This window comes from Scyliorhinus torazame, chromosome 26, assembly GCF_047496885.1.
Source record: "Scyliorhinus torazame isolate Kashiwa2021f chromosome 26, sScyTor2.1, whole genome shotgun sequence".
Taxonomy (NCBI): domain Eukaryota; kingdom Metazoa; phylum Chordata; class Chondrichthyes; order Carcharhiniformes; family Scyliorhinidae; genus Scyliorhinus; species Scyliorhinus torazame.
The window spans coordinates 13,759,134-13,785,386 of record NC_092732.1 but is presented as its reverse complement, the minus strand read 5'-3'; positions in this window follow the sequence as shown (position 1 = coordinate 13,785,386).

Below are 26,253 nucleotides of genomic sequence, written 5' to 3'. Positions count from 1 at the left end.
AAAATTATGAGGGGCTACTCGATGTCCAGCCAGCTGGAGTAGATTGGCCTGAATGTTTTGTAACAAGTATGTTGCATTTCATACCTGCACGAGGTACACCTCCATCGAGCTAGCACTCTGTCTATCAATTAACTCGTTTATCCTGGTCCGATATTCTTGCAACTTTTTAAGTTCTCTCCACGCCACCTGATTGACTTGCTGGCTAAGGTCTACAGCCGTTTCGGCATCCTGGTATATGTCCTTAACTACAGCTCTCATTTGACCTTTCATAACCACAATCTCTTCACTTATCTCAGCAATGTCAAGGGTGTTGACAGTCGAAACTCCTGCCCCATACCTCCAACCGCCAATTCCTCTATGCCTCTCTGTTGTCGCTTACGTGTTGCCAATCCACCCCCATCCAAAATATCCCTCTCAGCAATATCCGGCTCCTTTCGCGTCCCTAGCGAGGTGGTCGATGTTGATGGCTGCAACCAGTAATGAAGTGGAGCTCCAACGTGGACTAGCAATAGAATCCTGTGGAATAAACAAGCACCTTCCGGCGCTCGATTAGCATGATATCATTCGCATCATTTACAGTGTTTTCCCGTATTTGTCCAATATCCTGAGCCACTTTGGCGGCTCATCTACAAATCCAGGTAAGTCCGATTACAAGTGCCGCAGCTGGCAATGTCATGGCTACTTGACATCGCCGACACACCGGAGGGTTTACTCAATCCTTGTGACGATGGGACTACTCATGAGGATATGGTTTCAACTCCGTGCAGTGCCGACACCGCGGACCGGGTTTCTCGTCTATTAAGGCACATGTTCGTCCAGCAATAATGACTGCATAGGGTCCCTCCCATCGAACCACTATTCCCTTTTTACCTAACATGAGTTTGTCCATTACCCTATCCCCTGAAGTTGGCAGTTTTGGGCTATACTTTGCACTCAGTTTGTCCAATCGCTATGATGTTGCTGTGCCTTAAGGGCATGCAGGCTGTCCACCAGATCTTCCAATCATTGGAGTCCAGTTTCTCTGCTGATCCCAAGTTCCGCCCCTCCAGTTATCACCTCCTCCAGAAGGCGCATTGCTCTTCCTGTCATTAACTCAAACGGGGTTAGACCATCCTCCAGGCGGGGGTGGCTCTATGTCGCAGCAATATTGCAAGCAGGGCCCGGACCCAATTATTCCTTTCCTGCAATGTAGCTTTGGCCAGGCCGCTTTTTAATGTCCGGTTTATCCACTCTACCATTCCCGAGCTTGGTATGGAATATGGAATCTTTGCCGGATACCCCAAACCTTACAAGGGTTACTAGAGTGCAATCTAGTTACAAATATTCCCCTGGTCCTATGGGCCGGAGCTGACTTCCCATTTTTATCTTGCAGGGACGTCCTGGTTCCTTCAGCGAGCACTGTATGCATCGATGGCAGAAGTTGATCTCATCTCTGCCCATTCGCTTCCATCACCAACATTCCTTTGGTGGTGGAAGGGAATCGTCATGTTGTCCCTCTCTGTGTGCGCTTGTCCATGATATATGTCTAACAGGGGTTGCTGCACGGCTTCAGGGGCTATTATCTTTCCCTCTCTCCTGCATATTCCATGATGGCCTACCCGCCTCCCGTTCTTTCTCCACCTCTCCTTTTCCTCCACTAGTTATCGTTCTTGCACCTGCCTTACATCAATATCAGCATTTCCTGCGGCCTTCACGGCTGCTATTCCTGGAGTCTGCATCCCCATCCATTCGTGCTATCATAGGTATTTTGCAGCCTGATGGGCCCAACTGTTACCTTTCTGTGCAGAATTCTCAATTCTCCGATGGGCTTGGACTTTAATCACGGCTGCTTCTAAGGGCTGTCGGACGGCCAGGATCAAGTCCTTGATTATATTCTCATGTGTACGTGTCCTCCGATGGAGGTCACAAACTATCGCCTACTCCAAGCTGTCATGTAGTCATGAACTACGCTTAAAGCGTACCTAACTGTCCGTGTACACACTGATTCGCTTTCCCTTCCCCCATTCTGGGGCTCTTGTTGAAGCTATTAATTTAGCTAATTGTGCTGAATGGTTCCACGAGATCTGTTCTCCTGCAATCAACTCGCCTTCAATATCCACGACAGCCCGTGCTGTACGGGCTCTCCTCCGATATACTTCCTTGCTCCATCCACATATAAGTCGCTTACTCCCTCATCCACCAGTGGTTCTTTCTTGCAAGTCTCCACTAGTGTCCTCCTCTACTTCCACAACGCATTCATGCCCCTTGTATCGTTAAATCTATCGCGGAATTTTCCCTCATATCTTTACAGATTTCCTCATGTCTGTCCCCAGGTAAAATATTAGCTTCTCACTTTCCGAGACACCCTTCAGTCGTCCAGCCTCTCAGAGTTGAACTTAGTATGAGGGCTATTGAGGATTATCTTACCCATCCGGGTGATGAGTTCTGATGCATGTATTGACGATGAAATACACGCCAAGGTCCGCACACATTGGTGCATGCGTGTGGCCACCACATCCATTTGTGCGGAGTTATCTCCGATAGTCTTAATTTATCCCCATGACTCTGGGCTACGACAGCAGCCTGTATTACACTATCTCTTGGCAGAAGAAGTGGAATGGCTTACTGAGGTCCGGTAACCCCAGGGCCAGAGCCTTCACCATCGCTTGTTTTAGATTGGAAAAAGCCTGTGTCTCCTGCTCCCCCACTCGATCTTGTCTTTGCCAAACCTCCCTTGGTCCTCCCTTAGTTAAATCCTGTAGGGGTTTCGCAAATGCTGCGTATCCCTCCACAATGTTCCTGCAATAGTTAAATAATCCCAGCACTTGTCTGACCCCTTTCATCGTGAGTGCTATCTCCATGCCCAGCATGGCTTTCTTTCTATCTACGGGATTTCTTTCTTTCCTTGAGCAATGAAATGTCCTAAGTATGTCACCGGACTCTCTCCAAGCTGTGCTTTGTTCGGAGTTAGTTTAAGTCCTGCGTCTTAGATCGCCTGCACCACCTGGTGGAGGGCCAGGCAATGTGACGCTGAACTGTTTGAGGCTTTCAATACACCATACACATATTGTAAAATAGAGATCCAGACACAATGTAGGGGTTCGATTTTCCGGGCCATATTCTAATGGAATATAGCGGGGCTATTATGGTACATTTGTGGAAAGCGCGTCCAGGTGTCTTGTGGATCCACACTGTAAAAACAAACGTGTAGTGATGGTCTTCAGTCACGGGGATTGGCCAAAACCCATTAGCTATGTCTAGAATTGCAAATATCAAGAGTTCCGCCCTATAGTATTAAGAATGCACGCCAGATTTGCTACTATCGGGTATTCACTGGTCGCATGTCTATTCAGGGCCGTATAGTCGATGGTCATTCGGTAGCTGCCATCCGGTTTCTTTAACGGACCGTATAGGTGAATTAGTACAGGAAGAAATTTTGGTTACAATCCGTTGCTGTTCCAGATCAGCAATGATGCCTTTGGCTCCCAATGCTTCCGGTTTGATCCCAATACTGTTTGTGTGGAGGGTGAACTCCTCCAGAGATTGCTTTGATGGTGACGGCCATGTAACCACAATACTTCCTTGTGTGTGGCACAGACTATTCGGAGGCTAGTTTCCCCCAGGCCGTTACCTCCCACCAACTAGGCCGAATAGCCGCTAACCGGGTGATTGAGCATCCTTTAAGTTGCCCCCACTGGTCGTGTCTGTAATGTTTGTTCCTCGTCATGGAGACTGCCATTGTGTCAATTCCAGCTCCCACCTGTTCCAATGAATCTATCCCCAGAATGCTGCCTTCCCCAGTCGAAATTTTCCAAATTTGAAACTGTTCTGCTTGACCCCCCATTTCTCAATCTATCGGTTCACTTAAGATTGCCGTTCGCGTTCGAACAGTCACTCCCTGTCTATGCATACTATGATTTGTTGTGAAGGGTAAATCTGTAACGGACTTGGCTGCACCGGTGTCAATCAGCATTGCACAATGCTGACCCCAAAAACCCCGTCCACATATATTCGGGGTCCCTGCCCTGGTTCCCAGTGCTGCTCATTGTCATTTCATTCCCCTTTTGATTTCGGCTGGAATTCCACAGTTTGAATTGCTTCTAATTTGGAGTTTTTCTGATAATTTGCCCGAGATTTCATGGCCAAATTCATAATTTTGTGATATACATTTCCGACAGGGAGACCAATTTCCACTATTTTAGTTAGGGCTGGACTGAACCCGTCCTTTAACATATTTAAAAATCTCTCATCATCTTTCTGGGGGTTGACTCTACCCAACTCATCTACATAACTTGCGAACTTCCGTTCCCCATATTCGTCTGCTGTTTCTTTGGGACGTTGTTTAACGTGTGACCTTTGTCCAAATAGCACGACCGTGTCCTGAGGCACGCCTCAGCTTTCGGACCAGATAATTTCCCCTTTGTTAACAGTCTCACGTCATCCAGGGTTAGATCGTGGGTTTCCCTTGCGTCATACAGCAGGGGCTGTTTAGCACAGGGCTAAATCGCTGGCTTTGAAAGCAGACCAAGGCAGGCCAGCAGCACGGCCAATTCCCGTAACAGCCTTCCCGAACAGGCGCCGGAATGTGGGGACTAGGGGCTTTTCACAGTAACTTCATTGATGCCTACTTGTGACAATAAGCGATTTGCAGTTAATCGTTAGTATCCCCGCCTTTCACGCGGGAGACCGGGGTTCAATTCCCCAATGGGGCGTTTGTACCTCTGCAGACAAACGACGGGAATTATTTTGTGGATAGCACAATTGCTTCACAGCTCCAGGGTCCCAGGTTCGATTCCGGCTTGGGTCACTGTCTGTGCGGAGTCTGCACATCCTCCCCGTGTGTGCGTGGGTTTCCTCCGGGTGCTCCGGTTTCCTCCCACAGTCCAAAGATGTGCAGGTTAGGTGGAGTGGCCATGATAAATTGCCCTTAGTGTCCAAAATTGCCCTTAGTGTTGGGTGTGGGTACTGCGTTATGGGGATAGGGCGGACGTGTTGACCTTGGGAAGGGTGCTCTTTCCAAGAGCCGGTACAGACTCGATGGGCGGAATGGCCTCCTTCTGCACTGTAAATTCTATGATAATCTATGATACATGGTTCCCAAAAGGCCTAATTAGTATTGTTTCGGCGAAACGGGCCGAGTTTGTCCACGACCACGTGTTTCTCTGCTGCAGTCAGCGGCATTACTTGAGTGCCGTTGTGGCCCCTCTCCCAGCCGCGCCGTATTTTAGTGTAGTTCGAATTGGTGCCATGGGAGCGGATGGACATTTTGCAGTGTACGGGGGTGGATAGTCATTAAACTGTGCTGCATCGTCATGCGAATCTTCCCCCGTCTATTTTACCCTGTTCTCCTTTCTCCTAATGGATGGAGGGATATAGTAGCTCAGCCAGCATCCTTCCCTGTGGTGTGATAAGTCCCTCCTCCTGCGCTTTTCTTATAGAGGCTGCTTGTTTCTGCTCGGTCTGCAGGCGATTTTTCATCAGAGCAGCAAGTATTACAGCTGCCATCTCTGCCTTATTTTTAGTCTGCCCCAGCCACGAAGCCTTTTGCTCAGCTTCGGGCGCTTCTGAATCATATACTTTTTCATTTTGTAAATATAAATTTAGAGTACCTAATTATATTTTTCGAATTAAGGGGCAATTTAGCATGGCCAATCGACCTACCCTGCACATCTTTGGGTTATGGGGATGATACCCACACAAATATGCAGAAATAAGAGAATGTGCAAACTCCACACGGATATTGGCCAAGACCCGGATCGAACCTGGGACCTCAACGCCGTGAGGCAGCAGTGATAACCACTGCGCCACCGTGCTGCACCTAATCATAGCCCTTTTCAACTTCCTATGCTCAGTAACAATGGTTTGTATTATACTGCCATCAGGTCCCCACTGGCGACTCCCTGTTTTGGGTTCCATCGAATCGTCATGCGGCGCTACCCTTTCCAATCTTCTTTTCTAAAATGCGCTGCAGTTTATCCTGTACTGCTCCTTGGCGTGCTATAAAAGTCCGTCTTTGTCCATCCAATTTTAGAGCGCTCTCAGTGTTGCTTGTGTCTGCCGCTACCTACTCGCAACTTTCACCCCTTGTTCGACTCGCAAAACGTATGGGTCCGACCGTCTGATACGCAACCTCAATCTATTAGGTGGTAAATTAAAATGTACTCACCTGGGGAGGCATATCATTGTGTTCAGAATCCTGTGGGCGATAATGCTCGTAGTGTAGGAGCGGTGTCAAGGCAGGTGTGTTGTGACGGCTTCCACGTGGGCGTTTCCCCTGTGGCTCAACTTTATATACAACTTTCAAAAATCAATAGGCTTTCCCAGTTGGACACGATCCAACCCTGAAGCTACTATGCTTAAACCTATCCAATAGAATATCAAGCAATGTTCGAACTTCGCCCAATCGAATCGCAAGCAACCCATGACTGATCCTCATCCTGACAGCTGTGTACAATCCCAGCAGCCTGTGCTGACTGTTTGTGAGAAACAGAACAACCGGCTTTCACACATGTTCTCACACACGCTCTCATAGACAGTCTCTCACACATGCCCTCACACACACTTACTCACGCTCTTACACAGTCTCTCACAAATGCTCTCACACTGCGGCTCTCACACTCGGTATCAAACTCCAGCTGTCACACATGCATTTACACTCGGTTCTAACACACACTTCTACACAACTGTTCTCACACTCCGGCTCTCACAAACTGGCTGTCACAGTGCATTTGCATAGGATCTCATACAGCCTCTTGCGCATTACCTCACAGTCTGTTGCACACTCGTGCTCTCACAAGCGCTCTCACAATCAGTCTCTCACACATGCTCTCGCGCACACTCTCACACACGGAACTCACACATGCTCTCAGACACGCTCTCCCTCAGGCTCTCACACACTCTTCCACACACTGGCTCTCAGACTCCGGCTCTCGCACTGTGTCTCTTACATTCCTGCTTTCACACATGCTCACAGACCAGCTCTAATTCTCCGGCTCTCACACTCCATCTCCCACATCCAGCTCTGACACTCCGGCTCTCACACATGCATTCGTGGAGGCTCTCGCACAACCTCTTATTCATGACCTTACCGTCTGTTATTGACACTCAAGCTCTAACACATTCTCTCACACATTCACTCACACAATGGCTCCAGAAACACTCAAGCTCCAGCACTGCGGCTCTCGCATGCACTCTGACATCCATCTCACCCATGCTCACCCATACGACTCATACACGCTGTCTCCCTCCAGCTCTCACACACGCTCTCGCACATGCTCTCACATCACAATCTCACACACTGGCTCTCACAGGTGTCGCTCATGCACCACCTCTCAGGCACGCTCTCACTCACGATCTCACACTAATGCTTTCAGACACATTCTCGCACTCTCCCACAAATGTAGAACAAAGAACAACGATTTAAAGTTTTTGAAGAAAATTACAGCACAGGAAAAGGACTTCGGCCCTCCCAGCCTGCACCGATCCAGATCCTTTATCTAAACCTCTCACCTATTTTCCAAGGATCTACTTCCCTCTGTTCCCCGCCCGTTCATATATCTGTCCAGATGCATCTTAAATGATGCTATTGTGCCCGCCTCTACCACCTCTGCTGGCAAAGCATTCCAGGCACCCACCACCCTCTGCGTAAAATACATTCAACGCACATCTCCCTTAAACCTTCCACCTCTCACCTTGAAATCGTGACCCCCCCCCCTATTGACACCTCCACTCTTGAAAAAAGCTTGTTGCTATCCACCCTGTCCATATCTCTCATAATTTTGTAGACCTCAATCAGTTCCTCCCTCAACCTCCGTCTTTCCAACGAAAACAATACTGATCTACTCAACCTTTCTTCATAGTTGGCACCCTCTATACCAGGCAACGTCCTGGTGAACCTCCTCTGCACCCTCTCTAAAGCATCCACATCCTTCACATCCACAAAAAGGGACAGTCAATAGAGAATTAAAGGTGCTATATTTAAATGCGCGCGGTGTACGGAACAAGGTAGATGAGCTTGTGGCCCAGATTGTGACTGGCAGGTATGATGTGGTAGGCATCACAGATACATGGTTGCAGGGGGTTCAGGACTGGCATTTAAACATCCAGGGATTCACAACCTATCGAATAGACAGGGAGGTGGGCAGAGGGGGCGGGGTTGCGTTGTTAATTATGAATGAAATTAAATCAATAGCACTAAATGACATAGGGTCAGATGATGTGGAGTCTGTGTGGGTAGAGTTGAGGAACCACAAAGGCAAAAAAAAACATAATGGGAGTTATATACAGTCCTCCTAACAGTGTTCAGGACCGGGGGCACAAAATGCACCACGAAATAGGAAGTGCATGTCAGAAAGGCAAGGTCACAGTGATCATGGGGGACTTCAATATGCAGGTGGACTGTTTAAATAATGCTGCCAGTGGACCCAAGGAAAGGGAATCAATTGAATATTTACAGGAGGCCTTTTTGGAACAGCTTGTGATAGAGCCCACGAGGGAACAGGCCATTCTGGACTTAGTGTTATGTAATGAGCCAGACTTGATTAAAGATCTTAAAGTAAGGGAGCACTTAGGAGGCAGTGATCATAATATGGTAGAATTCAATCTCCAATTTGAAAGAAAGAAGGTAGAATCAGATGTAAAGGTGTTACAGTTAAATAAAGGTAACTACAGGGGCATGAGGGAGGAACTGACGAAAATCGACTGGGAGCAGAGCCTAGTGGGAAAGACAGTAGAACAGCAATGCCAGGAGTTTCTGGGAGTAATTGAGGACACAGTACAGAAGTTCATCCCAAAGAAAAGAAAGGTAATCAGAGGGGGGATTAGGCAGCCATGGCTAACAAAGGAAGTTAGGGAATGCATCAAAGCAAAAGAGAAAGCCTATAATTTGGCAAAGAGTAGTGGGAAGTCAGAAGATTGGGAAGGCTACAAAAACAAACAGAGGATAACAAAGAGAGAAATAAGGAAAGAGAGGATCAAATATGAAGGTAGGCTAGCCAGTAACATTAGGAATGATAGTACAAGTTTCTTTAAATACATTAAAAACAAACGGGAGGCAAAAGTTGACATTGGGCCGCTCCAAAATGACGCTGGTAATTTTGTGATGGGAGACAAGGAAATAGCTGAGGAACTAAAGAAGTACTTTGCGTCAGTCTTCACAGTAGAAGACATGAGTAATATCCCAACAATTCCGGAGAGTCAGGGGGCAGAGTTGAATATGGTAGCCATCACAAAGGAGAAAGTGCTAGAGAAACTAAGATGTCTAAAAATTGATAAATCTCCGGGCCCAGATGGACTAAATCCTAGAGTTCTAAAGGAGATAGCTGAAGAAATAGTGGAGGCTTTAGTTATGATCTTTCAAAAGTCACTGGAGTCAGGGACAGTCCCAGAGGATTGGAAAATCACTGTTGTAACCACCCTGTTCAAGAAGGGAACAAGGAAAAAAATGGAAAATTATAGGCCAATTAGCCTAACCTCGGTTTTTGGCAAGATACTAGAATCCATTGTTAAGGGTGAGATTCCTAAATTCTTGGAAGTGCAGGGTCATATTAGGACAAGTCAGCATGGATTTAGTAAGGGGAGGTCGTGCCTGAAGAGTTCTTTGAAGAGATAACAAATAGGTTAGACCAAGGAGAGCCAATGGATGTTATCTATCTTGACTTCCAAAAGGCCTTTGATAAGGTGCCTCACGGGAGACTGCTGAGTAAAATAAGGGCCCATGGTATTCGAGGCAAGGTACTAACATGGATTGACGATTGGCTGTCAGGCAGAAGGCAGAGAGTTGCGATAAAAGGTTCTTTTTCGGAATGGCAACCGGTGACGTGGTGTCCCGCAGTGTTCAGTGTTGGGGCGACAGCTGTTCTCTTTATATATTAACGATCTAGATGACGGGACTGGGGGCATTCTGGCTAAGTTTGCCGATGATACAAAGATAGGTGGAGGGGCAGGTAGTATGGAGGAGGTGGGGAGGCTGCAGAAAGATTTAGACAGTTTAGGAGAGTGGTCCAAGAAATGGCTGATGAAATTCAACGTGGGCAAGTGCGAGGTCTTGCACTTTGGAAAAAACGAATAGAGGCATGGACTATTTTCTAAACGGTGACAAAATACATAATGCTGAAGTGCAAAGGGACTTGGGAGTCCTAGTCCAGGACTCTCTAAAGGTAAACTTGCAGGTTGAGTCCGTAATTAAGAAAGCAAATGCAATGTTGTCATTCATCTCAATAGGCTTGGAATATAAAAGCAGGGATGTACTTCTGAAGCTTTATAAAGCATTAGTTAGGCCCCATTTAGAATACTGTGAGCAATTTTGGGCCCCACACCTCAGGAAGGACATACTGGCACTGGAGCCGGTCCAGCGGAGATTCACACGGATAATCCCAGGAATGGTATGCCTAACATACGATGAACGTCTGAGGATCCTGGGATTATATTCATTGGAGTTTAGGAGGTTGAGGGGAGATCTAATAGAAACTTACAAGATAATGAATGGCTTAGATAGGGTGGATGTAGGGAAGTTGTTTCCATTAGCAGGGGAGACTAGGACCCGGGGGCACAGCCTTAGAATAAAAGGGAGTCACTTTAGAACAGAGATGAGGAGACATTTCTTCAACCAGAGAGTGGTGGATCTGTGGAATTCATTGCCACAGAGGGCGGTGGAGGCCGGGACGTTGAGTGTCTTTAAGACAGAAGTTGATAAATTCTTGATTTCTCAAGGAATTAAGGGCTATGGAGAGAGGGCGGGTAAATGGAGTTGAAATCAGCCATGATTGAATGGTGGAGTGGACTCGATGGGCCGAATGGCCTTACTTCCGCTCCTATGTCTTATGGTCTTATGGTCTACTGGTAATGTGGCGACCAACTGAAAGCAGTATTCCAAATGTGGCCTAACCAAAGTCCTATACAACTGTGACACGACCTGCCGACTCTTGTACTCAATACCCCGTCCGATGAAGGCAAGCATGCTGTCTGCCTTCTTGACCACTCTATCGACCTGCGTTGCCACCTCAGGGTACAATTGACCTGAACTCCCAGATCTCTCTGTACATCAATTTTCCCCAGGACTTTTCCATTGACCGTGTAGTCCGCTCTTGAATTAGACCTTCCAAAATGCAACACCTCGCATTTTCCTGGATTGAACTCCATCTGCCATTTCCCTGCCCAACTCACCAGTCTATTTCTATTTTGTTGTATTCTCTGACAGTCCTCCTCGCTATCTGCAACTCCATCAATCTTAGTATAATCTGCAAACTTGCTAATAAAACCACGTATACCTTCGTCCAGATCATTTATGTATATTACAAACAACAGTGGTCCGAGCACGGATCCTTGTGGAACACCACTAGTCAACTTTCTCCATTTTGATCCATCAGGATCCCCTGTGGTCGCTCCCCTTAGTAACAAGTATACCGCTTTGGATGCTTTTTTTTGGGAGGGGGACTTACCAGGGGTAAGCCATGACATACAGGTCTCTGGCACTGAGTCTGTCCCTGTTGCTCAGAATGGAAATGGGGAGAGGAGTAGGGCATTCATGATTGGAGACTTTATATTTAGGGGGATAGATAGGACATTCTGTGGGAACGAGAGAGACTCGCGGTTGATGTGTTGCCTCCCAGGTGCCAGGGTGCGTGATGTCTCGGATCGTAATTTTGGGATCCTTAAGGGTGAGGGGGAGCAGCCCCAAGTCGTGGTCCACATAGGTACCAACGACGTAGGTGGGAAAATGGATATGGATGTAAGGCAGGAATTCAGGGAGCGAGTGTGGAAACTTAGATCTAGGACAAACAGAGTTATTATATTTTGGGTTGTTATCCGTGCCACGTGAGAGCGAGGCGAGGAATACGGAGAGAGAGGAGTTGAACACGTGGCTACAGGGATGGTGCAGGAGGGAGGGTTTCAGATGTCTGGATAATTGGGGCTCATTCAGGGGTCGGTGGCACCCCTACAAACGGATGGTCTACAACTGGACCAGTTGGGTGCCAAGATCCTTGGGGGGGGGGGGGGGGGATTTGCTAAAGCTCTTCGCGAGGGTGTAAACTAGTTCAGCTGGGGCTTGGGAACCTGAATTGTAGCTCCAGTATACAGGAGGTTGAGAGTAGTGAGGTCATGAGTAGGGTTTCAAAGTTGCAGGAGAGTACCGGCTGGCAGGAAGGTGGTTTAAAGTGTGTCTTCTTCAATGCCAGGAGCATCCGGAATAAGGTGGGTGAACTTGTGGCATGGGTTGGTACCTGGGACTTCGATGTTGTGGCCATTTCGGAGACATGGATAGTGCAGGGACAGGAATGGTTGCTGCAGGTGTCGGGATTTAGATATTTTAGTAAGCTCAGGGATGGTGGGAAAAGAGGGGGAGGGGTGGCATTGTTAGTCAAGGACAGTAAGGACGTGGCAGAAAGGACGGTTGATGAGGACTCGTCTACTGAGGTAGTATGGGCTGAGGTTGAAACAGGAAAGGAGAGGTCACCCTGTTAGGGGTTTTCAATAGGCCTCCGAAAAGTTCCGGAGATGTAGAGGAAAGGATTGCAAAGATTATTCTGGATAGGAGCGGAAGCAGCAGGGTAGTTGATACGGGAGACTTTAACTTTCCAAATATTGACTGCAAACGCTGTAGTTCGAGTACTTTGGTTGGGTCCGTTGCTCGGTCAAGTTGCCACCCTGGTTGAGATGGTTGGTAAGAAGGCGTACGGTGTGTTAGCTTTTATTGGTAGAGGGATTGAGTTTCGGAGCCATGAGCTCATGTTGCAGCAGTACAAAACTCTGGTGCGGCCGCATTTGGAGTATTGCGTGCAATTCTGTTCGCCGCATTATACGAAGGATGTGGAAGCAGTGGAAAGGGTGCAGAGGAGATTTACCAGAATATTGCCTGGTGTGGAGGGAAGATCTTATGAGGAAAGGCTGAGGCACTTGAGGCTGTTTTCGTTAGAGAGAAGAAGGTAAAAAAGTGACTTAATTGAGGCATACTAGATCATCAGAGGATTGCATAGTGTGGACAGTGCGAGCCTTTTCCCTCGGATGGTGATGTCTAGCACGAGGGGACGTAGCTTTAAATTGAGGGGAGATAGATATAAGACAGATGTCAGAGGTAGATTCTTTACTCAGAGGGCGTGGTGCAACAGTAGTGGACACGAAGGGCATTCAAATGGTCATTGGATAGATATATGGACGATAAGGGAATAGTGTAGATGGACTTTAGAGTGGTTTCACAGGTCGGCGCAACATCGAGGGACGAAGGGCCTGTACTGCGCTGTAATGTTCTATGTTCTATATGTGTGTGTGTGTGTGTGTGTGTGACTCTGAAACTCTCCACTCGGGGGCAGATTGGACAAGGTGTGTGCGTGACTCTGACATTCTCCACTCTGGGGTATATTGGTAAAGGTGTGTGTGTGATTCTGACATTCTCCAATAATTCTCATCTGGGGGTTTGATTGGTAAACGTGTGCGTGTGTTATTTTCACATTTTCCACTAGGGGGTAGGTTTGCATAGGTATGATTGTGTGTGTGTGTGTCCGTGTGTGTGTGTGCATGTGTCTGTGTGTGTTTTTGTGTTTGATTCTGACATTCTCCACACTGCGATAGATTGATAAAGGTGTCTCTGTGACTCTGGCAATCTCCACTAGGGGGTAGATTGGCAAAGCTGTGCGTGTATGTGTGTTTGTGATTCTGACATTCTCCACAAGGGGGTAGATTGGTAAAGGTGTGCGTGTGACTATGACATTCTCCACTCTGGGGTAGATTGGTAAAGGTTTTTGTCTGAGGAATTCTGCCATTCTTCACTATGAGCTAGATTTGTAAAGTTGTGTGTATGTATGTCTGTGTGTATGAGAGGTTGTGTGTTAGTCTGACATTCTCTACTGGAGGTTCGACTGGTAAAGGTGTGTGCGATTCTGACATTCTCCTCTCTGGGGGAGATTCGTAAAGGTGTGTGTGTGTGATTCTGACATGTTCCTCTAATTCGCGACTGGGAGTTTGAATAATAAACGTGTGTGTATGTTATTCTGACATTTTCCACTAGGGGATAGATTTGTATAGGTGTGTGTGTGTCTGTGTCTTTGTGTATGTGTGAATGTCTGTGTGTGTGTTTCTTACATTCTCGAGTAGGAGGTAGATTGGTAAAGATGTGTGTGTAATTCTGACAATCTCCACTCTGGGCTAGATTGGTAAAGGTGTCCGTGTGACTCTGACTTTCTGCACTGGGGGTAGATGAATGTAATGCAACATGAATCCCAGGTCCCGGTTGAGGCCGCACTCATGTGTGCGGAACTTGGCTATAAGTTTCTGCTCGGCGATTCTGCGTTGTCGCGCGTCCTGAAGGCCGCCTTGGAGAACGCTTACCCGGAACTCAACCGGGACCTGGGATTCATGTCGCATTACATTCATCCCCCACCATCTGGCCTGCGAAATCCCACCAACTGTCCTGGCTTGACACAATTCACACCTCTTTAACCTGGGGTTACCCCATCTCTGGATCTGTAAAAATTTAATCACCTGCTAATGCTCGCATTCCAAGCATTGTCTGGCATCTTTGAATCTGTCTACATATATGGTTCTGGAACATACCTCTTCATTCACCTGAGGAAGGAGCAGCGCTCCGAAAGCTAGTGACATCGAAACAAACCTGTATGACTTTAACCTGGTGTTGTAAAACATCTTACTGTGCTCAATCCAGTCCAACGCCGGCATCTCCACATCTTGGGATGGGTTGGTATAGGTGGCTGTATGACTCTAACAATCTCCACTAGGGGGTAGATTGGCAAAGCTGTGAGAGTACGTGTGTGTGACTCTGACATTCTCCACTCTGGGGTAAATCGCTAAATGTCCGTGTCTGTGTCATTCTGTCATTCTTCACTCGGAGGCAGTTTTGTGAAGTTTTGTGTGTGTATGTCTGTGTGTGTGTGTATGGGTGGTTGAGTGTTATTCTGCCCTTCTCCACTGGGGTTTAGATTGGTAAAGGTGTGTGCGGTTCTAACATTCTCCTCTCTGAGGTGGATTGGTAAAGTTGTCTGTGTGTGACTCTGACATTGTCCAGTCTTGGGTTCATTTGTAAATGTATGTGTGTGTGATTCTGATATTCTCCACCAAGGGGTAGATTGGTGGAGGTGTGTGTGTGGCTCTGACATTCTCCACTAGGGGGCTTTTGGAAAAGGTGTGTGTCTAATTCTGACATCCTCCTCTCTGGGTAGATTGGTAAAGGTGTGTGTATATGACTCTGACATTCTTCTCTCTGGGGTAGATTGGTAAAGATATGTGTGTGTGACTATGACATTCTTCATTGTGGGGTAGATTGCAAAAGGTATGTATGTGACTCTGACATTCTCCACACTGGGGTGGTAAAGATATGTGTGTGTGATTCCGATATTCTTCATTAGGGGGTAGATTCGTAAATCTGTGTGTCTGTGCGTTAGTTTGACATTCTCCACTAATGTGTAGATTGTTCAAGGTGTGTGTATGTTTCTGGCGTTCTCCACTAGGAGGTGGATTGGTAAAGGTGTGTGTGTGTGTGTGTGTGTGTGTGTGTGTGTGTGACAGGGATATTCTCCACCCTGGGGTAGATTTGTGAAGATGTGTTTGTGATTCAGACATTCTCCACTCTGGTGTAGATTGGTAAAGGTGTGTGTGTGAGACTCTGCTATACTCCACTCGGGGGCAGATTGGTAAACGTGTGTGTGTGACTCTGACATTCTCCACTGTGGGCTAGATTGGTAAATGTGTGTGTGTGTTATTCTGACATTCTCCAATAATTCTCGACTGGGGTTTTGATTGGTAAAAGTGTGCGTGTGTTATTCTGACATTTTGCACTAGAGGGTAGGTTTGTATAGGTATGTGTGTGTGTCTGTGTGTGTGCGTGCATGTGCGTGACTGTCTGTGTGTGTGATTGTGACATTCTCCACTCTGGGATAGATTGGTAAAGGTGCCTGAGTGACTCTGACAATCTACACTAGGGTGTAGATTGGCAAAGATGTGCGTGTGTGTTTGTGATTCTGATATTCTCCACTAGGGGTAGATTGGGAAAGGTGTGACTATGAAATTCTCCACTCTGGGGTAGATTGGTGAACGCGTGTGTCTGTGTGATTCTGCCATTATTCACTCGGAGTTAGATTTGTAATGTTTTGTGTATGGATGTGTGTGTGTGTGTGTGTGTGTGTGTGTGTGTGTCAATGAGTGGTTGTCTATTATTCTGACATTCTCCACTGGGGTATAGATTGGTAAAGGTGTGTGTGATTCTGACATCCTCCACTTGGGTAGATTGGTAAAGGCGTGTTTATGACTCTGACATTCTTTTCTCTGGGGTAGATTGGTAAAGGCGTGTGTATGTCCCCATGACATTCTTCACTGTGGGGTAGACTGATAAAGGGATGTCTGTGTGATTCCGAAATTCTTCATTAGGGGCTAGATTTGTAAATGTGTGTGTGAGTGTGTTATTTTAATATTCTCTATTAGGGCATAGATAGGTAAAGGTGTGTGTAAGTGTGTGGGTATGTGGGGTGTTATTTTGGCATTATCCACTCTAGGGTAGATTGGTAAAGGTGTGTGTGTTTTTCTGACATTCTCCACTAGGAGGTAGATTGGTAAAGGTGCGTGTTGTGTGTGACTCTGACATTCTACACTCTGGTGTAGATTGGTGAAGACGTGTGTGTGATTCAGACATTCTCCACTCTGGTGTAGATTGGTAAAGGTGTGTGTGACTCTGCTATTCTCCAGTAGGGGATAGATTGGTGAATGCGTGTGTGTGACTCTGACATTCTCCACTTGGGAGCAGATTGGTAAAGGTGCGTGTCTGTGTGATTCTGCCATTCTTCACTCGGAGGCAGGTTTGTAAAGTGGTGTGCATGTATGTCTTTGTGTGTAGTGTGAGTGGTTGAGTGTTATTCTGAAGTTCTCCACTAGGGTTTAGATTGGTAAAGATGTGTGCGATTCTGACATTCTCCTCTCTGAGGTAGATTGGTAAAGGTGTATGTGTGTGACTATGAAATTCTCCTGTCTTGGGTTCATTAGCAAAGGTATGTGTGTGTGATTCGGACATTCTCATCCAAGGGGTGGATTGGTGGAGGTGAGTGGTGTTTCTGACATTCCCCACTAGGGAGCAGATTGGTAAAGATGTTTGTGTGTGTTTGTGACATACTACTCTCTGGGTCGATTGGTAAAGGTGTGTGTATGACTGACATTCTTCTCTCTGGGGTAGGTTGGTAAAGGTGTGTATGTCTGACTATGACATTTATCACACTGGAGTCGATTGGTAAAGGTATGTGTTTGTGATTCCGACATTCATCATGTGGGGGTGGATTTGTAAAGGTGTGTGTATGTGTCTGGGTGCGTGGGGTGTTAATTTGGCATTATCCACTCTAGGGTAGATTGGCAAAGGTGTGAGTGTGTTTCTGCCATTCTCCACTAGGAGGTTGATTGGTAAAGCTGTCTGTGTGTGTGTCGGTGTGTGACTCTGACATTCTCCACTCTGGGGTAGAGTGGTAAACGTGTGCGTGTGTGTGATTCTGACATTCTCCAATAATTCTCGACTGGGGGCTTGATTGGTAAACGTGTGCGTGGGTTACATAGAACATAGAACATAGAACAATACAGCGCAGTACAGGCCCTTCGGCCCACGATGTTGCACCGAAACAAAAGCCATCTAACCTACACTATGCCATTATCATTCATATGTTGATCCAATAAACTTTTAAATGCCCTCAATGTTGGCGAGTTCACTACTGTAGCAGGTAGGGCATTCCACGGCCTCACTACTCTTTGCGTAAAGAACCTACCTCTGACCTCTGTCCTATATCTATTACCCCTCAGTTTAAAGTTATGTCCCCTCGTGCCAGCCATATCCATCCGCGGGAGAAGGCTCTCACATTCCACCCTATCCAACCCCCTGATCATTTTGTATGCCTCTATTAAGTGTCCTCTTAACCTTCTTCTCTCCAACGAAAACAACCTCAAGTCCATCACCCTTTCCTCATAAGATTTTCCCTCCATACCAGGCAACATCCTGGTAAATCTCCTCTGCACCCGCTCCAAAGCCTCCACGTCCTTCCTATAATGCGGTGACCAGAACTGTACGCAATACTCCAAATGCGGCCGTACCAGAGTTCTGTACAGCTTTAACATGACCTCCCGACTCCGGAACTCAATCCCTCTACCAATAAAGGCCAACACTCCATAGGCCTTCTTCACAACCCTATCAACCTGGGTGGCAACTTTCAGGGATCTATGTACATGGACACCTAGATCCCTCTGCTCATCCACACTTTCAAGAACTTTACCATTAGCCAAATATTCCGCATTCCTGTTATTCCTTCCAAAGTGAATCACCTCACACGTCTCTACATTAAACTCCATTTGCCACCTCTCAGCCCAGCTCTGCAGCTTATCTATATCCTTCTGTAACCTGCTACATCCTTCCACACTATCGACAACACCACCGACTTTAGTATCGTCTGCAAATTTACTCACCCACCCTTCTGCGCCTTCCTCTAGGTCATTGATAAAAATGACAAACAGCAACGGCCCCAGAACAGATCCTTGTGGTACTCCACTTGTGACTGTACTCCATTCTGAACATTTCCCATCAACCACCACCCTCTGTCTTCTTTCAGCTAGCCAATTTCTGATCCACATCTCTAAATCACCCTCAATCCCCAGCCTCCGTATTTTTTGCAATAGCCTACCGTGGGGAACCTTATCAAACGCTTTGCTGAAATCCATATACACCACATCAACTGCTCTACCCTCGTCTACCTGTTCAGTCACCTTCTCAAAGAACTGAATAAGGTTTGTGAGGCATGACCTACCCTTCACAAAGCCATGCTGACTATCCCTGATCATATTATTCCTATCTCGATGATTATAAATCTTGTCTCTTATAATCCCCTCCAAGACTTTACCCACTACAGACATGAGGCTCACCGGTCTATAGTTGCCGGGGTTGTCTCTGCTCCCCTTTTTGAACAAAGGGACCACATTTGCTGTCCTCCAGTCCTCTGGCACTATTCCTGTAGCCAATGATGACATAAAAATCAAAGCCAAAGGTCCAGCAATCTCTTCCCTGGCCTCCCATAGAATCCTAGGATAAATCCCATCAGGTCCCGGGGACTTATCTATTTTCAGCCTGTCCAGAATTGCCAACACCTCTTCCCTACGTACCTCAATGCCATCTATTCTATTAGCCTGGGGCTCAGCATTCTCCTCCACAACATTATCTTTTTCCTGAGTGAATACTGACGAAAAATATTCATTTAGTATGTCGCCTATCTCTTCAGACTCCACACACAATTTCCCATCCCTGTCCTTGACTGGTCCTACTCTTTCCCTAGTCATTCGCTTATTCCTGACATACCTATAGAAAGCTTTTGGGTTTTCCTTGATCCTTCCTGCCAAATACTTCTCATGTCCCCTCCTTGCTCGTCGTAGCTCTCTCTTTAGATCCTTCCTCGCTACCTTGTAACTATCCATCACCCCAACCGAAACTTCACACTTCATCTTCACATAGGCCTCCTTCTTCCTCTTAACAAGAGATTCCACTTCCTTGGTAAACCACGGTTCCCTCGCTCGACGCCTTCCTCCCTGTCTGACCGGTACATACTTATCAAGAACACGCAGTAGCTGATCCTTGAACAAGACCCACTTATCCAGTGTGCCCAACACTTGCAGCCTACTTCTCCACCTTATCCCCCCCCCAAGTCACGTCTAATGGCATCATAATTGCCCTTCCCCCAGCTATAACTCTTGCCCTGCGGTGTATACTTATCCCTTTCCATCATTAACGTAAACGTCACCGAATTGTGGTCACTGTCCCTAAAGTGCTCTCCTACCTCCAAATCCAACACCTGGCCTGGTTCATTACCCAAAACCAAATCCAACGTGGCCTCGCCTCTTGTTGGCCTGTCAACATATTGTTTCAGGAAACCCTCCTGCACACACTGTACAAAAAACGACCCATCTATTGTACTCGAACTATATCTTTTCCAGTCAATATTTGGAAAGTTAAAGTCTCCCATAATAACTACCCTGTTACTTTCGCTCATATCCAGAATCATCTTCGCCATCCTTTCCTCTACATCCCTAGAACTATTAGGAGGCCTGTAAAAAACTCCCAACAGGGTGACCTCTCCTTTCCTGTTTCTAACTTCAGCCAATACTACCTCGGAAGAAGAGTCCCCATCTAGCATCCTCTCCGCCACCGTAATACTGCTCTTGACTAGCAGGGCCACACCTCCCCCTCTTTTGCCTCCTTCTCTGAGCTTACTAAAACACCTAAACCCCGGAACCTGCAACATCCATTCCTGTCCCTGCTCTATCCATGTCTCCGAAATGGCCACAACATCGAAGTCCCAGGTACCAACCCACGCTGCCAGTTCCCCTACCTTGTTTCGTATACTCCTGGCATTGAAGTAGACACACTTCAAACCACCTACCTGAACACTGGCCGCCTCCTGCGACGTCAAATCTGTGCTCCTGACCTCTATACTCTCATTCTCCCTTACCCTAAAACTACAATCCAGGTTCCCATGCCCCTGCTGCATTAGTTTAACCCCCCCCCCCCAAAGAGCACTAACAAATCTCCCCCCCCAGGATATTTGTGCCCCTCAGGTTCAGGTGTAGACCATCCTGTCTGTAGAGGTCCCACCTTCCCCAGAAAGAGCCCCAGTTATCCAAAATTCTGAATCCCTCCCGCCTGCACCATCCCTGTAGCCACGTGTTTAAATGCTCTCTCTCCCTATTCCTCATCTCACTATCACGTGGCACGGGCAACAACCCAGAGATAACAACTCTGTTTGTTCTAGTTCTGAGCTTCCATCCTAGCTCCCTGAAAGCCTGCCTGACATCCTTGTCCCCTTTCCTACCTATGTCGTTGGTGCCAATGTGGACCACGACTTGGGGCTGCTCCGCCTCCCCCCTAAGGACCCGGAAAACACGATCCGAGACATCACGTACCCTTGCACCTGGGAGGCAACATACCAAACGTGAGTCTCTCACGCTCCCACAAAATCTCCTATCTGTGCCTCTGACTATAGAGTCCCCAATTACTAATGCTCTGCTCCTCTCCCCCCTTCCCTTCTGAGCAACAGGGACAGACTCCGTGCCAGAGGCCCGTACCCCATGGCTTACCCCTGGTAAGTCCCCCACCCCCCCCCCCCCCCCCACAAGTATCCAAAGCGGTATACTTGTTTCTCAGGGGAACGACCGCAGGGGATCCCTGCACTGACTGTTTTTTCCCAGTCCCTCTCACAGTTACCCACCTATCTCCAATCTTTGGTGTAACTAATTCCCTGAAGCTGCTATCTATGACCCCTTCTGCCTCCCGAATGATCCGAAGTTCTTCCAACTCCAGCTCCAGTTCCCTAACTCGGTCTTGGAGGAGCTGGAGATGGCAGCACTTCCTGCAGGTAAAATCAGCAGGGACACTAACTGCATCCCTCACCTCAAACATCCTGCAGGAGGAACATTGCACTCCCTTCCCTGCCATTCCTCCAACTTTCTACCAAGATCTGGCTAACAACTAAATTACATTTTTATAAAAAATAATAATAATACAATAAAATATGGTACTTACCTCAGACCAATGGGTTTTATTATTAGGTTAGAGGAGGAGGGCGGGTGGGAGACACTACACGTGTAGTGTCTCGGGTTTCCTCTCCACCAGAATTTATTGGTGAGGGTCTTCCCAGACGTCCGCGGGTCGACTTCCTGTTCCCGCCTAAAAAACTAATTTAAAAAAAAAGAAAAATTCTCAGCTCCTGCTGAAATTGACTAACCAGCCAGCTGTTCTCACGCCGCCGAAATCGACTGGCCTGCCCCTGCAAAGACAAGTGCTTTTAAAGGTTGACTTACCTCCCAGCAACCTCCTTCCGCAATTCTCCCACTGATACAGACTCACCAGCTGTTCTCACGCCGAAATCGACTGGCCTGCCCCTGCAAAGACAAGTGCTTTTAAAGGTTGACTTACCTCCCAGCAACCTCCTTCCGCAATGCTCCCGCTGAAACTGACTCACCAGCTGTTCTCACGCCGCCGAAATCGACTGGCCTGCCCCTGCAAAGACAAGTGCTTTTAAAGGTTGACTTACCTCCCAGCAACCTCCTTCCGCAGTGCTCCCGCTGAAACTGACTCACCAGCAGTTCTCCCGCCGAAATCGACTGGCCTGCTCCTGCAAAGACAAGTGCTTTTAAAGGTTGACTTACCTCCCAGCAACCTCCTTCCGCAATGCTCCCGCTGAAACTGACTCACCAGCTGTTCTCACGCCGCCGAAATCGATTGGCCTGCCCCTGCAAAGACAAGTGCTTTTAAAGGTTGACTTACCTCCCAGCAACCTCCTTCCGCAATGCTCCCGCTGAAACTGACTCACCAGCTGTTCTCACGCCGCCGAAATCGACTGGCCTGCCCCTGCAAAGACAAGTGCTTTTAAAGGTTGACTTACCTCCCAGCAACCTCCTTCCGCAATGCTCCCGCTGAAACTGACTCACCAGCTGTTCTCACGCCGCCGAAATCGACTGGCCTGCCCCTGCAAAGACAAGTGCTTTTAAAGGTTGACTTACCTCCCAGCAACCTCCTTCCGCAATGCTCCCGCTGAAACTGACTCACCAGCTGTTCTCACGCCGCCGAAATCGACTGGCCTGCCCCTGCAAAGACAAGTGCTTTTAAAGGTTGACTTACCTCCCAGCAACCTCCTTCCGCAATGCTCCCGCTGAAACTGACTCACCAGCTGTTCTCACGCCGCCGAAATCGACTGGCCTGCCCCTGCAAAGACAAGTGCTTTTAAAGGTTGACTTACCTCCCAGCAACCTCCTTCCGCAATGCTCCCGCTGAAACTGACTCACCAGCTGTTCTCACGCCGCCGAAATCGACTGGCCTGCCCCTGCAAAGACAAGTGCTTTTAAAGGTTGACTTACCTCCAAGCCACCTCCTTCCGCAATGCTCCCGCTGAAACTGACTCACCAGCTGTTCTCACGCCGCCGAAATCGACTGGCCTGCCCCTGCAAAGACAAGTGCTTTTAAAGGTTGACTTACCTCCAAGCCACCTCCTTCCGCAATGCTCCCGCTGAAACTGACTCACCAGCTGTTCTCACGCCGCCGAAATCGACTGGCCTGCCCCTGCAAAGACAAGTGCTTTTAAAGGTTGACTTACCTCCCAGCAACCTCCTTCCGCAATGTTCCCGCTGAAACTGACTCACCAGCTGTTCTCACGCCGCCGAAATCGACTGGCCTGCCCCTGCAAAGACAAGTGCTTTTAAAGGTTGACTTACCTCCCAGCAACCTCCTTCCGCAATGCTCCCGCTGAAACTGACTCACCAGCAGTTCTCCCGCCGAAATCGACTGGCCTGCCCCTGCAAAGACAAGTGCTTTTAAAGGTTGACTTACCCCCCAGCAACCTCTTTCCGCAATGCTCCCGCTGAAACTGACTCACCAGCTGATTCTCACGCCGAAATCGATTGGCCTGCCCCTGCAAAGACAAGTGCTGTTAAAGGTTGAGTTACCTCCCAGCAACCTCCTTCCGCAATGCTCCCGCTGAAACTGACTCACCAGCTGTTCTCACGCCGCCGAAATCGACTGGCCTGCCCCTGCAAAGACAAGTGCTTTTAAAGGTTGACTTACCTCCCAGCAACCTCCTTCCGCAATGCTCCCGCTGAAACTGACTCACCAGCTGTTCTCACGCCGCCGAAATGGACTGGCCTGCCCCTGCAAAGACAAGTGCTTTTAAAGGTTGACTTACCTCCCAGCAACCTCCTTCCGCAATGCTCCCGCTGAAACTGACTCACCAGCTGTTCTCACGCCGAAATCGACTCAATTATTCTGACATTTTCCACGAGAGGGTAGGTTTGTATACGTATGTGTGTTTGTGTCTGTGTGTGTGTGTGATTCTGCAATTCTCCACTCTGGGGTAGATTGGTAAAGGTGTGTGTCTGTGTGATTCTGCCATTCTTCACTCAGAGTTAGTTTTGTCAATTTGTGCGTATGTATGTGTGTGTGTGTATCAGTGGTTGTGTGTTATTCTGACATTTTCTGCTGGAGGTTAGATTGGTAAACGTGTGTGTGATTCTGACATTCTCCTCTCTGGATAGATTGTTAAAGGTGTTTATGTCACTCTGACATTCTCCACTCGGGTAGATTGGTAAATGTGTGTGTGTGTGATTCTGACATTTCCAACAATTCGCCACTGTGAGTATTATTTGTAAACGTGTGCATGTGTTATTCAGACATTTTCCACGAGATGGTAGATTTGTATAGGTGTGTGAGTGTGTCTGTGTGGTTGTGTATGTGTGAGTGTCTGTGTCTGTGTGTGTATGTGATTGTGACATTCTCCACTAGGAGATAGATTAGAACATAGAACAGTACTACACAGAACAGGCCCTTCGGCCCTCGATGTTGTGTCGAGCATTGACCGACACCAAGATCAAGCTATCCCACTCCCTGTCATTCTGGTGAGCTCCATGTGCCTATCCTATAACCGCTTGTATGTTCCTAAAGTGTCCGACTCCACTATCACAGCAGTCCATTCCACACCCTAACCACTCTCTGAGTAAAGAACCTACCTCGGACATCCCTCCTATATCTCCCACTCTGAATCTTACAGTTATGCCCCCTTGTAACTGCTGCATCCACCCGTGGAAATAGTCTCTGAATGTCCACTCTATCCCTCCCCCTCATTATCTTATGAACCTCTATTAAGTCGCCACTCATCCTCCCCTCCGCTCAAAGATAAAAGCCCTAACTCCCTCAACCTTTCGTCATAAGACCTATCCTGCAAAACAGGCAGCATCCTGGTAAATCTCCTTTGCACCCTGTCCAATGCTTCCACATCCTTCCTATAATGAGGTGACCAGACTGCACACAATACTCCAAATGTGATCTCACCAGGGTCGTGTATAGTTGCGGCATAACCCTTCGGCTCTTAAATTTAAGCCTCCTGTTAATAAACGCAAACACACTATAAGCCTTCTTCACGGCTCTGTCCACTTGTGTGGCAATCTTCAGAGATCTGTGGACATGAACCCCAGGATCGCTCTGTTCCTCCACATTCCTCAGAACCCTGCCGTTGATCCTGTAATCGGCATTCAGATTGGTAAAGATGTGGGTGTAATTCTGACATTCTCCACACTGGCTTGCATTGGTAAAGGTGTGCGTGTGACTCTGACATTCTCCACTCTGGGGTGGATCGGTAAAGGTGTGTGTCTGTGTGATTCTGCCATTCTTCACTCGGAGTTAGATTTGTAAAGTTGTGTGTATGTATGTGTGTGTGTATGAGTGGTTGTGTGCTTTTCTGACATTTTCTACTGGAGCTTAGATTGGTAAAGGTGTGTGTGATTCTGACAATCTGCTTGCTCTCTGGGGTAGATTGGTAAAGGTTTGTATGTGACTCTGACATTCTCCACTCTGGGGTAGATTGCTAAAGGTGTGTGCGTGTGATTCTGACATTTTCCATTAATTCGCCACTGGTAGTTTGATTGGTAAACGCGTGCGTGTGTTAATCTGACATTTTCCACTAGGGAGTAGATTTGTATCGGTGTATGTGTGCGTCTGTGTCTGTGTGTGTGTGATTCTGACATTCTTGACTAGGAGGTAGATTGGTAAAGATGTGTGTGTGTGATTCAGACATTCTCCACTCTGGGATAGATTGGTAAAGATGTGTGTGTGATTCAGACATTCTCCACTCTGGTGTAGATTGGTAAAGGTGTGTGTGACTCTGCTATTCTCCAGTAGGGGATTGATTGGTGAATGCATGTGTGTGACTCTGACATTCTCCACTTGGGGGCAGATTGGTAAAGGTGCGTGTCTGTGTGATTCTGCCATTCTTCAATCGGAGGCAGGTTTGTAAAGTGGTGTGCATGTATGTGTTTGTGTGTAGTGTGAGTGGTTGAGTGTTATTCTGAACTTCTCCACTAGGGTTTAGATTGGTAAAGATGTGAGCGATTCTGACATTCTCCTCTCTGAGGTAGATTGGTCAAGGTGTATGTGTGTGACTCTGACATTCTCCTGCCTTGGGTTCATTAGTAAAGGTATGTGTGTGATTCGGACATTCTCATCCAATGGGTGGATTGGTGGAGGTGAGTGGTGTATCTGACATTCCCCACTAGGGAGCAGATTGGTAAAGATGTGTGTGTGTGTTTGTGACATACTACTCTCTGGGTCGATTGGTAAAGGTGTGTGTATGACTGACATTCTTCTCTCTGGGGTAGGTTGGTAAAGGTGTGTTTGTGTGACTATGACATTTATCACACTAGAGAGATTGGTAAAGGTATGTGTGTGTGATTCCGACATTCATCATTTGGGGGTGGATTTGAAAATGTGTGTGT